This window comes from Lasioglossum baleicum, unplaced genomic scaffold (assembly GCF_051020765.1).
Source record: "Lasioglossum baleicum unplaced genomic scaffold, iyLasBale1 scaffold0168, whole genome shotgun sequence".
In the NCBI taxonomy this organism is placed as follows: Eukaryota; Metazoa; Arthropoda; class Insecta; order Hymenoptera; family Halictidae; genus Lasioglossum; species Lasioglossum baleicum.
The window spans coordinates 199,473-213,720 of NW_027469228.1; positions in this window are offsets into that span (position 1 = coordinate 199,473).

Genomic DNA, 14,248 nt, shown 5'->3' on the forward strand with positions numbered 1-14,248 from the left:
TAACGCATAACGCATAACGCATAACGCATAACGCATAACGCATAACGCATAACGCATAACGCATAACGCATAACGCATAACGCATAACGCATAACGCATAACGCATAACGCATAACGCATAACGCATAACGCATAACGCATAACGCATAACGCATAACGCATAACGCATAACGCATAACGCATAACGCATAACGCATAACGCATAACGCATAACGCATAACGCATAACGCATAACGCATAACGCATAACGCATAACGCATAACGCATAACGCATAACGCATAACGCATAACGCATAACGCATAACGCATAACGCATAACGCATAACGCATAACGCATAACGCATAACGCATAACGCATAACGCATAACGCATAACGCATAACGCATAACGCATAACGCATAACGCATAACGCATAACGCATAACGCATAACGCATAACGCATAACGCATAACGCATAACGCATAACGCATAACGCATAACGCATAACGCATAACGCATAACGCATAACGCATAACGCATAACGCATAACCCATAACGCATAACGCATAACGCATAACGCATAACGCATAACGCATAACGCATAACGCATAACGCATAACGCATAACGCATAACGCATAACGAATAACGCGTAACGCATAACGCATAACGCATAACGCATAACGCATAACGCATAACGCATAACGCATAACGCATAACGCATAACGCATAACGCATAACGCATAACGCATAACGCATAACGCATAACGCATAACGCATAACGCATAACGCATAACGCATAACGCATAACGCATAACGCATAACGCATAACGCATAACGCATAACGCATAACGCATAACGCATAACGCATAACGCATGACGCATGACGCATAACGCATAACGCATAACGCATAACGCATAACGCGTAACGCATGACGCATAACGCATAACGCATAACGCATAACGCATAACGCATAACGCGTAACGCATAACGGATAACCCATAACGGATAACGCATAACGCATAACGCATAACGGATAACGCATGACGCATAACGGATAACCCATAACGCATAACGCATAAAGCATAGTCCATAACGCATAACGCATGACACATTACTCATAACGCATTACGCATAACGCATAACGCATAATGCATAACGCATTACGCATAACGCATAATGCATAACGCATTACGCATAACGCATAACGCTCAATGAAAAAGTCATAACGCATAACGCATAACGCATAACGCATAACGCATAACGCATAACGCATAACGCATAACGCATAACGCATAACGCGTAACGCATAACGGATAACCCATAACGGATAACGCATAACGCATAACGCATAACGGATAACGCATGACGCATAACGGATAACCCATAACGCATAACGCATAAAGCATAGTCCATAACGCATAACGCATGACACATTACTCATAACGCATTACGCATAACGCATAACGCATAATGCATAACGCATTACGCATAACGCATAATGCATAACGCATTACGCATAACGCATAACGCTCAATGAAAAAGTCATAACGCATAACGCATAACGCATAACGCATAACGCATAACGCATAACGCATAACGCATAACGCATAACGCATAACGCATAACGCATAACGCATAACGCATAACGCATAACGCATAACGCATAACGCATAACGCATAACGCATAACGCATAACGCATAACGCATAACGCATAACGCATAACGCATAACGCATAACGCATAACGCATAACGCATAACGCATAACGCATAACGCATAACGCATAACGCATAACGCATAACGCATAACGCATAACGCATAACGCATAACGCATAACGCATAACGCATAACGCATAACGCATAACGCATAACGCATAACGCATAACGCATAACGCATAACGCATAACGCATAACGCATAACGCATAACGCATAACGCATAACGCATAACGCATAACGCATTACGCATGACGCATGACGCATAACGCATAACGCATAACGCATAACGCATAACGCATAACGCATAACGCATAACGCATAACGCATAAAGCATAACGCTTAACGAATAACGCATAACGCATAACGCATGACACATTACTCATAACGCATTACGCATAACGCATAACGCATAACGGATAACGCATAACGCTTAACACATGACGCATATCGCATAACGCATAACGCAAAACGCATAACGGATAACGCATAACGCATAATGCATAACGCATAACGCATAACGCATAACGCATAACGCATAACGCATAACGCATAACGCATAACCCATAACGCATAACGCATAACCCATAACGAATAACGCATAACGCTCAATGGAAAAGTCATAACGCATAACGCTCAATGAAAAAGTCATAATGCTTAACGCATAACGCATAACGCATAACGCATAACGCATAACGCATAACGCATAACGCATAACGCATAACGCATAACGCATAACGCATAACGCATAACGCATAACGCATAACGCACATCGCATAACGCATAACGCATAACGCATAACGCATAACGCATAACGAATAACGCATAACGAATAACGCATAACGCATAACGCATAACGCATAACGCATAACGCGTAACGCATAACGCGTAACGCATAACGCATAACGCATAACGCATAACGCATAACGCATAACGCATAACGCATAACGCATAACGCATAACGCATAACGCATAACGCATAACGCATAACGCATAACGCATAACGCGTAACGCGTAACGCGTAACGCATAACGCATAACGCATAACGCATAACGCATAACGCATAACGTATAACGCATAACGCATAACGCATAACGCATAACGCATAACGCATAACGCATAACGCATAACGCATAACGCATAACGCATGACACATTACTCATAACGCATTACGCATAACGCATAACGCATAACGGATAACGCATAATGCATAACGCATAACGCTTAACGCATGACGCATATCGCATAACGCATAACGCATAACGCATAACGCATAACGCATAACGCATAACGCATAACGCATAACGCATAACGCATAACGCATAACGCATAACGCATAACGCATAACGCATAACGCATAACGCATAACGCATAACGCATAACGCATAACGCATAACGCATAACGCATAACGCATAACGCATAACGCATAACGCATAACGCATAACGCATAACGCATAACGCATAACGCATAACGCATAACGCATAACGCATAACGCATAACGCATAACGCATAACGCATAACGCATAACGCATAACGCATAACCCATAACGCATAACGCATAACCCATAACGAATAACGCATAACGCTCAATGGAAAAGTCATAACGCATAACGCTCAATGAAAAAGTCATAATGCTTAACGCATAACGCATAACGCATAACGCATAACGCATAACGCATAACGCATAACGCATAACGCATAACGCATAACGCATAACGCATAACGCATAACGCATAACGCACATCGCATAACGCATAACGCATAACGCATAACGCATAACGCATAACGAATAACGCATAACGCATAACGCATAACGCATAACGCATAACGCATAACGCATAACGCATAACGCACATCGCATAACGCATAACGCATAACGCATAACGCATAACGCATAACGCATAACGAATAACGCATAACGCATAACGCATAACGCATAACGCGTAACGCATAACGCGTAACGCATAACGCATAACGCATAACGCATAACGCATAACGCATATCGCATAACGCATAACGCATAACGCATAACGCATAACGCATAACGCATAACGCATAACGAATAACGCATAACGCATAAAGCATAACGCACATCGCATAACGCATAACGCATAACGCGTAACGCATAACGCATAACGCATAACGCATAACGCATAACGCATATCGCATAACGCATAACGCATAACGCATAACGCATAACGCATAACGCATAACGCATAACGCATAACGCATAACGCATAACGCACATCGCATAACGCATAACGCATAACGCGTAACGCATAACGCATAACGCATAACGCATAACGCATAACGCATAACGCATATCGCATAACGCATAACGCATAACGCATAACGCATAACGCATAACGAATAACGCATAACGCATAAAGCATAACGCACATCGCATAACGCATATCGCATAACGCATAACGCATAACGCATAACGCATAACGCATAACGCATAACGCACATCGCATAACGCATAACGCATAACGCGTAACGCGTAACGCATAACGCATAACGCATAACGCATAACGCATAACGCATATCGCATAACGCATAACGCATAACGCATAACGCATAACGCATAACGCATAACGAATAACGCATAACGCATAAAGCATAACGCTTAACGAATGACGCATAACGCATAACGCATGACACATTACTCATAACGCATTACGCATAACGCATAACGCATAACGAATAACGCATAATGCATAACGCATAACGCTTAACGCATGACGCATATCGCATAACGCATAACGCATAACGCATAACGGATAACGCATAACGCATAATGCATAACGCATAACGCATAACGCATAACGCATAACGCATAACGCATAACGCATAACGCATAACTCATAACGCATAACGCATAACGCATAACGCATAACGCATAACGCATAACGCATAACCCATAACGCATAACGCATAACGCATAACGCATAACGCATAACGCATAACGCATAACGCATAACGCATAACGCATAACGCATAACGCATAACGCATAACGCATAACGCATAACGCATAACGCATAACGCATAACGCATAACGCATAACGCATATCGCATAACGCATAACGCATAACGCATAACGCATAACGCATAACGCATTACGCATGACGCATGACGCATAACGCATAACGCATAACGCATAACGCATAACGCATAACGCATAACGCATAACGCATAACGCATAACGCATAAAGCATAACGCTTAACGAATAACGCATAACGCATAACGCATGACACATTACTCATAACGCATTACGCATAACGCATAACGCATAACGGATAACGCATAACGCTTAACACATGACGCATATCGCATAACGCATAACGCAAAACGCATAACGGATAACGCATAACGCATAATGCATAACGCATAACGCATAACGCATAACGCATAACGCATAACGCATAACGCATAACGCATAACGCATAACCCATAACGCATAACGCATAACCCATAACGAATAACGCATAACGCTCAATGGAAAAGTCATAACGCATAACGCTCAATGAAAAAGTCATAATGCTTAACGCATAACGCATAACGCATAACGCATAACGCATAACGCATAACGCATAACGCATAACGCATAACGCATAACGCATAACGCATAACGCATAACGCATAACGCATAACGCATAACGCATAACGCACATCGCATAACGCATAACGCATAACGCATAACGCATAACGCATAACGAATAACGCATAACGCATAACGCATAACGCATAACGCGTAACGCATAACGCGTAACGCATAACGCATAACGCATAACGCATAAAGCATAACGCTTAACGAATGACGCATAACGCATAACGCATGACACATTACTCATAACGCATTACGCATAACGCATAACGCATAACGAATAACGCATAACGCATAACGCATAACGCATAACGCATAACGCATGACGCATGACGCATAACGCATAACGCATAACGCATAACGCATAACGCATAACGCGTAACGCATGACGCATAACGCATAACGCATAACGCATAACGCATAACGCATAACGCGTAACGCATAACGCATAACGCATAACGCGTAACGCATAACGGATAACCCATAACGGATAACGCATAACGCATAACGCATAACGGATAACGCATGACGCATAACGGATAACCCATAACGCATAACGCATAAAGCATAGTCCATAACGCATAACGCATGGCACATTACTCATAACGCATTACGCATAACGCATAACGCATAATGCATAACGCATTACGCATAACGCATAACGCTCAATGAAAAAGTCATAACGCATAACGCATAACGCATAACGCATAACGCATAACGCATAACGCATAACGCATAACGCATAACGCATAACGCATAACGCATAACGCATAACGCATAACGCATAACGCATAACGCATAACGCATAACGCATAACGCATAACGCATAACGCATAACGCATAACGCATAACGCATAACGCATAACGCATAACGCATAACGCATAACGCATAACGCATAACGCATAACGCATAACGCATAACGCATAACGCATAACGCATAACGCATAACGCATAACGCATAACGCATAACGCATAACGCATAACGCATAACGCATAACGCATAACGCATAACGCATAACGCATAACGCATAACGCATAACGCATAACGCATAACGCATAACGCATAACGCATAACGCATAACGCATAACGCATAACGCATAACGCATAACGCATAACGCATAACGCATAACGCATAACGCATAACGCATAACGCATAACGCATAACGCATAACGCATAACGCATAACGCATAACGCATAACGCATAACGCATAACGCATAACGCATAACGCATAACGCATAACGCATAACGCATAACGCATAACGCATAACGCATAACGCATAACGCATAACGCATAACGCATAACGCATAACGCATAACGCATATCGCATAACGCATAACGCATAACGCATAACGCATAACGCATAACGCATAACGCATTACGCATGACGCATGACGCATAACGCATAACGCATAACGCATAACGCATAACGCATAACGCATAACGCATAACGCATAACGCATAACGCATAACGCATAACGCATAACGCATAACGCATAACGCATAACGCATAACGCATAACGCATAACGCATAACGCATAACGCATAACGCATGACGCATGACGCATAACGCATAACGCATAACGCATAACGCATAACGCATAACGCGTAACGCATGACGCATAACGCATAACGCATAACGCATAACGCATAACGCATAACGCGTAACGCATAACGGATAACCCATAACGGATAACGCATAACGCATAACGCATAACGGATAACGCATGACGCATAACGGATAACCCATAACGCATAACGCATAAAGCATAGTCCATAACGCATAACGCATGGCACATTACTCATAACGCATTACGCATAACGCATAACGCATAATGCATAACGCATTACGCATAACGCATAACGCTCAATGAAAAAGTCATAACGCATAACGCATAACGCATAACGCATAACGCATAACGCATAACGCATAACGCATAACGCATAACGCATAACGCATAACGCATAACGCATAACGCATAACGCATAACGCATAACGCATAACGCATAACGCATAACGCATAACGCATAACGCATGACGCATATCGCATAACGCATAACGCATAACGCATAACGGATAACGCATAACGCATAATGCATAACGCATAACGCATAACGCATAACGCATAACCCATAACGCATAACGCATAACCCATAACGAATAACGCATAACGCTCAATGGAAAAGTCATAACGCATAACGCTTAATGAAAAAGTCATAATGCTTAACGCATAACGCATAACGCATAACGCATAACGCATAACGCATAACGCATAACGCATAACGCATAACGCATAACGCATAACGCATAACGCACATCGCATAACGCATAACGCATAACGCATAACGCATAACGCATAACGAATAACGCATAACGCATAACGCATAACGCATAACGCATAACGCATAACGCATAACGCATAACGCATAACGCGTAACGCATAACGCGTAACGCATAACGTATAACGCTTAACGCATAACGCATAACACATAACGCATAACGCATAACGAATAACGCATAACGCATAACGCATAACGCGTAACGCATATCGCATAACGCATAACGTTCAATGAAAAAGTCATAACGCATAACGCATATCGCATAACCCGTAAAGCACAACGCATAACACATAACGCATAACGCATAACACATAACGCATATCGCATAACGTATAACGCTTAACGCATAACGCATAACACATAACGCATAACGCATAACGCATAACGCATAACGCATAACGCATAACGCATAACGCATAACGCATAACGCATAACGCATAACGCATAACGCATAACGCATAACGCATAACGCATAACGCATAACGCATAACGCATAACGCATAACGCATAACGCATAACGAATGACGCATATCGCATAACGCATAACGCTTAACGAATAACGCAGAACGCATAACGCATAACGCATATCGCATAACGCATAACGCTTAACGAATAACGCAGAACGCATAACGCATAACGCATAACGCATAACGGATAACGCATAACGCATAACGCATAACGCATAACGCATAACGCATAACGCATAACGCATAACGCATAACGCATAACGCATAACGCATAACGCATAACGCATAACGCATAACGCATAACGCATAACGCATAACGCATAACGCATAACGCATAACGCATAACGCATAACGCATAACGCATAACGCATAACGCATAACGCATAACGCATAACGCATAACGCATAACGCATAACGCATAACGCATAACGCATAACGCATAACGCATAACGCATAACGCGTAACGCGTAACGCATAACGCATAACGCATAACGCATAACGCATAACGCATAACGCATAACGCATAACGCATAACGCATAACGCGTAACGCGTAACGCATAACGCATAACGCATAACGCATAACGCATAACGCATAACGCATAACGCATAACGCATAACGCATAACGCATAACGCATAACGCATAACGCATAACGCATAACGCATAACGCATAACGCATAACGCATGACACATTACTCATAACGCTCAATGGAAAAGTCATAACGCATAACGCTCAATGAAAAAGTCATAATGCTTAACGCATAACGCATAACGCATAACGCATAACGCATAACGCATAACGCATAACGCATAACGCATAACGCATAACGCATAACGCATAACGCATAACGCATAACGCATAACGCATAACGCATAACGCATAACGCATAACGCATAACGCATAACGCATAACGCATAACGCATAACGCATAACGCATAACGCATAACGCATAACGCATAACGCATAACGCATAACGCATAACGCATAACGCATAACGCATAACGCATAACGCATAACGCATAACGCATAACGCATAACGCATAACGCATAACGCATAACGCATAACGCATAACGCATAACGCATAACGCACATCGCATAACGCATAACGCATAACGCATAACGCATAACGCATAACGCATAACGCATAACGAATAACGCATAACGCATAACGCATAACGCATAACGCATAACGCGTAACGCATAACGCGTAACGCATAACGCATAACGCATAACGCATAACGCATAACGCATATCGCATAACGCATAACGCATAACGCATAACGCATAACGCATAACGCATAACGAATAACGCATAACGCATAAAGCATAACGCTTAACGAATAACGCATAACGCATAACGCATGACACATTACTCATAACGCATTACGCATAACGCATAACGCATAACGCATAACGCATAACGGATAACGCATAATGCATAACGCATAACGCTTAACGCATGACGCATATCGCATAACGCATAACGCATAACGCATAACGGATAACGCATAACGCATAATGCATAACGCATAACGCATAACGCATAACGCATAACGCATAACCCATAACGCATAACGCATAACGCATAACGCATAACGCATAACGCATAACCCATAACGAATAACGCATAACGCTCAATGGAAAAGTCATAACCCATAACGCATAACGCATAACGCATAACGCATAACGCATGACGCATAACGCATAACGCATAACGCATAACCCATAACGCATAACGCATAACGCATAACGCATAACGCATAACGCATAACGCATAACCCATAACGCATAACGCATAACGCATAACGCATAACGCATAACGCATAACGCATAACGCATAACGCATAACGCATAACGCATAACGCATAACGAATAACGCATAACGCATAACGCATTACGCATAACGCATAACGCATAACGCATAACGCATAACGCATAACGCATAACGCATAACGCATAACGCATAACGCATAACGCATAACGCATAACGCATAACGCATAACGCATGACGCATGACGCATAACGCATAAAGCATAACGCTTAACGAATAACGCATAACGCATAACGCATGACACATTACTCATAACGCATTACGCATAACGCATAACGCATAACGGATAACGCATAATGCATAACGCATAACGCTTAACGCATGACGCATATTGCATAACGCATAACGCATAACGCATAACGGATAACGCATAACGCATAATGCATAACGCATAACGCATAACTCATAACGCATAACGCATACCGCATAACGCATAACGCATAACGCATAACCCATAACGCATAACGCATAACCCATAACGAATAACGCATAACGCTCAATGGAAAAGTCATAACGCATAACGCTCAATGAAAAAGTCATAATGCTAAACGCATAACGCATAACGAATAACGCATAACGCATAACGCATAACGCATAACGCATAACGCATAACGCATAACGCGTAACGCATAACGCATAACGCATAACGCATAACGCATAACGCATAACGCATAACGCATAACGCATAACGCATAACGCATAACGCATAACGCATAACGCATAACGCATAACGCATAACGCATAACGCATAACGCATAACGCATAACGCATAACGCATAACGCATAACGCATAACGCATAACGCATAACGCATAACGCGTAACGCATAACGGATAACGCATAACGCATAACGCATAACGCATAACGCATAACGCATAACGCATAACGCATAACGCATAACGCATAACGCATAACGCATAACGCATAACGCATAACGCATAACGCATAACGCATAACGCATAACGCATAACGCATAACGCATAACGCATAACGCATAACGCATAACGCATAACGCATAACGCATAACGCATAACGCATAACGCATAACGCATAACGCATAACGCATAACGCATAACGCATAACGCATAACGCATAACGCATAACGCATAACGCATAACGCATAACGCATAACGCATAACGCATAACGCATAACGCATAACGCATAACGCATAACGCATAACGCATAACGCATATCGCATAACGCATAACGTTCAATGAAAAAGTCATAACGCATAACGCATATCGCATAACCCGTAAAGCACAACGCATAACACATAACGCATAACGCATAACACATAACGCATAACGCATAACGTATAACGCTTAACGCATAACGCATAACACATAACGCATAACGCATAACGTATAACGCTTAACGCATAACGCATAACACATAACGCATAACGCATAACGCATAACGCATAACGCATAACGCATAACGCATAACGCGTAACGCGTAACGCGTAACGCATAACGCATAACGCATAACGCATAACGCATAACGCATAACGCATAACGCATAACGCATAACGCATAACGCATAACGCATAACGCATAACGCATAACGCATAACGCATAACCCATAACGCATAACGCATAACCCATAACGAATAACGGATAACGCATAATGCATAACGCATAACGCTTAACGCATGACGCATATCGCATAACGCATAACGCATAACGCATAACGCATAACGGATAACGCATAACGCATAACGCATAACGCATAACGCATAACGCATAACGCATAACGCATAACGCATAACGCATAACGCATAACGCATAACGCATAACGCATAACGCATAACGCATAACGCATAACGCATAACGCATAACGCATAACGCATAACGCATAACGCATAACGCATATCGCATAACGCATAACGTTCAATGAAAAAGTCATAACGCATAACGCATATCGCATAACCCGTAAAGCACAACGCATAACACATAACGCATAACGCATAACACATAACGCATAACGCATAACGTATAACGCTTAACGCATAACGCATAACACATAACGCATAACGCATAACGTATAACGCTTAACGCATAACGCATAACACATAACGCATAACGCATAACGCATAACGCATAACGCATAACGCATAACGCATAACGCGTAACGCGTAACGCATAACGCATAACGCATAACGCATAACGCATAACGCATAACGCATAACGCATAACGCATAACGCATAACGCATAACGCATAACGCATAACGCATAACGCATAACGCATAACGCATAACGCATAACGCATAACGCATAACGCATAACCCATAACGCATAACGCATAACCCATAACGAATAACGGATAACGCATAATGCATAACGCATAACGCTTAACGCATGACGCATATCGCATAACGCATAACGCATAACGCATAACGCATAACGCATAACGGATAACGCATAACGCATAACGCATAACGCATAACGCATAACGCATAACGCATAACGCATAACGCGTAACGCGTAACGCATAACGCATAACGCATAACGCATAACGCATAACGCATAACGCATAACGCATAACGCATAACGCATAACGCGTAACGCATAACGGATAACGCATAACGCATAACGCATAACGCATAACGCATAACGCATAACGCATAACGCATAACGCATAACGCATAACGCATAACGCATAACGCATAACGCATAACGCATAACGCATAACGCATAACGCATAACGCATAACGCATAACGCATAACGCATTACGCATAACGCATAACGCATAACGCATAACGCATAACGCATAACGCATAACGCATAACGCATATCGCATAACGCATAACGTTCAATGAAAAAGTCATAACGCATAACGCATATCGCATAACCCGTAAAGCACAACGCATAACACATAACGCATAACGCATAACGCATAACGCATAACGCATAACGCATAACGCATAACGCATAACGCATAACCCATAACGCATAACGCATAACCCATAACGAATAACGGATAACGCATAACGCATAACGCATAACGCTTAACGCATGACGCATATCGCATAACGCATAACGCATAACGCATAACGCATAACGGATAACGCATAACGCACAACGCATAACGCATAACGCATAACGCATAACGCATAACGCGTAACGCGTAACGCATAACGCATAACGCATAACGCATAACGCATAACGCATAACGCATAACGCATAACGCATAACGCATAACGCGTAACGCATAACGGATAACGCATAACGCATAACGCATAACGCATAACGCATAACGCATAACGCATAACGCATAACGCATAACGCATAACGCATAACGCATAACGCATAACGCATAACGCATAACGCATAACGCATAACGCATAACGCATAACGCATAACGCATAACGCATAACGCATAACGCATTACGCATAACGCATAACGCATAACGCATAACGCATAACGCATAACGCATAACGCATAACGCATAACGCATAACGCATAACGCATAACGCATAACGCATAACGCATAACGCGTAACGCGTAACGCGTAACGCATAACGGATAACGCATAACGCATAACGCATAACGCATAACGCATAACGCATAACGCATAACGCATAACGCATAACGCATAACGCATAACGCATAACGCATAACGCATAACGCATAACGCATAACGCATAACGCATAACGCATAACGCATAACGCATAACGCATAACGCATAACGCATAACGCATAACGCATAACGCATAACGCATAACGCATAACGCATAACGCATAACGCATAACGCATAACGCATAACGCATAACGCATAACGCATAACGCATAACGCATAACGCATAACGCATAACGCATAACGCATAACGCATAACGCATAACGCATAACGCATAACGCATAACGCATATCGCATAACGCATAACGTTCAATGAAAAAGTCATAACGCATAACGCATATCGCATAACCCGTAAAGCACAACGCATAACACATAACGCATAGCGCATAACACATAACGCATAACGCATAACGTATAACGCTTAACGCATAACGCATAACACATAACGCATAACGCATAACGTATAACGCTTAACGCATAACGCATAACACATAACGCATAACGCATAACGCATAACGCATAACGCATAACGCATAACGCATAACGCATAACGCGTAACGCGTAACGCATAACGCATAACGCATAACGCATAACGCATAACGCATAACGCATAACGCATAACGCATAACGCATAACGCATAACGCATAACGCATAACGCATAACGCATAACGCATAACGCATAACGCATAACGCATAACGCATAACCCATAACGCATAA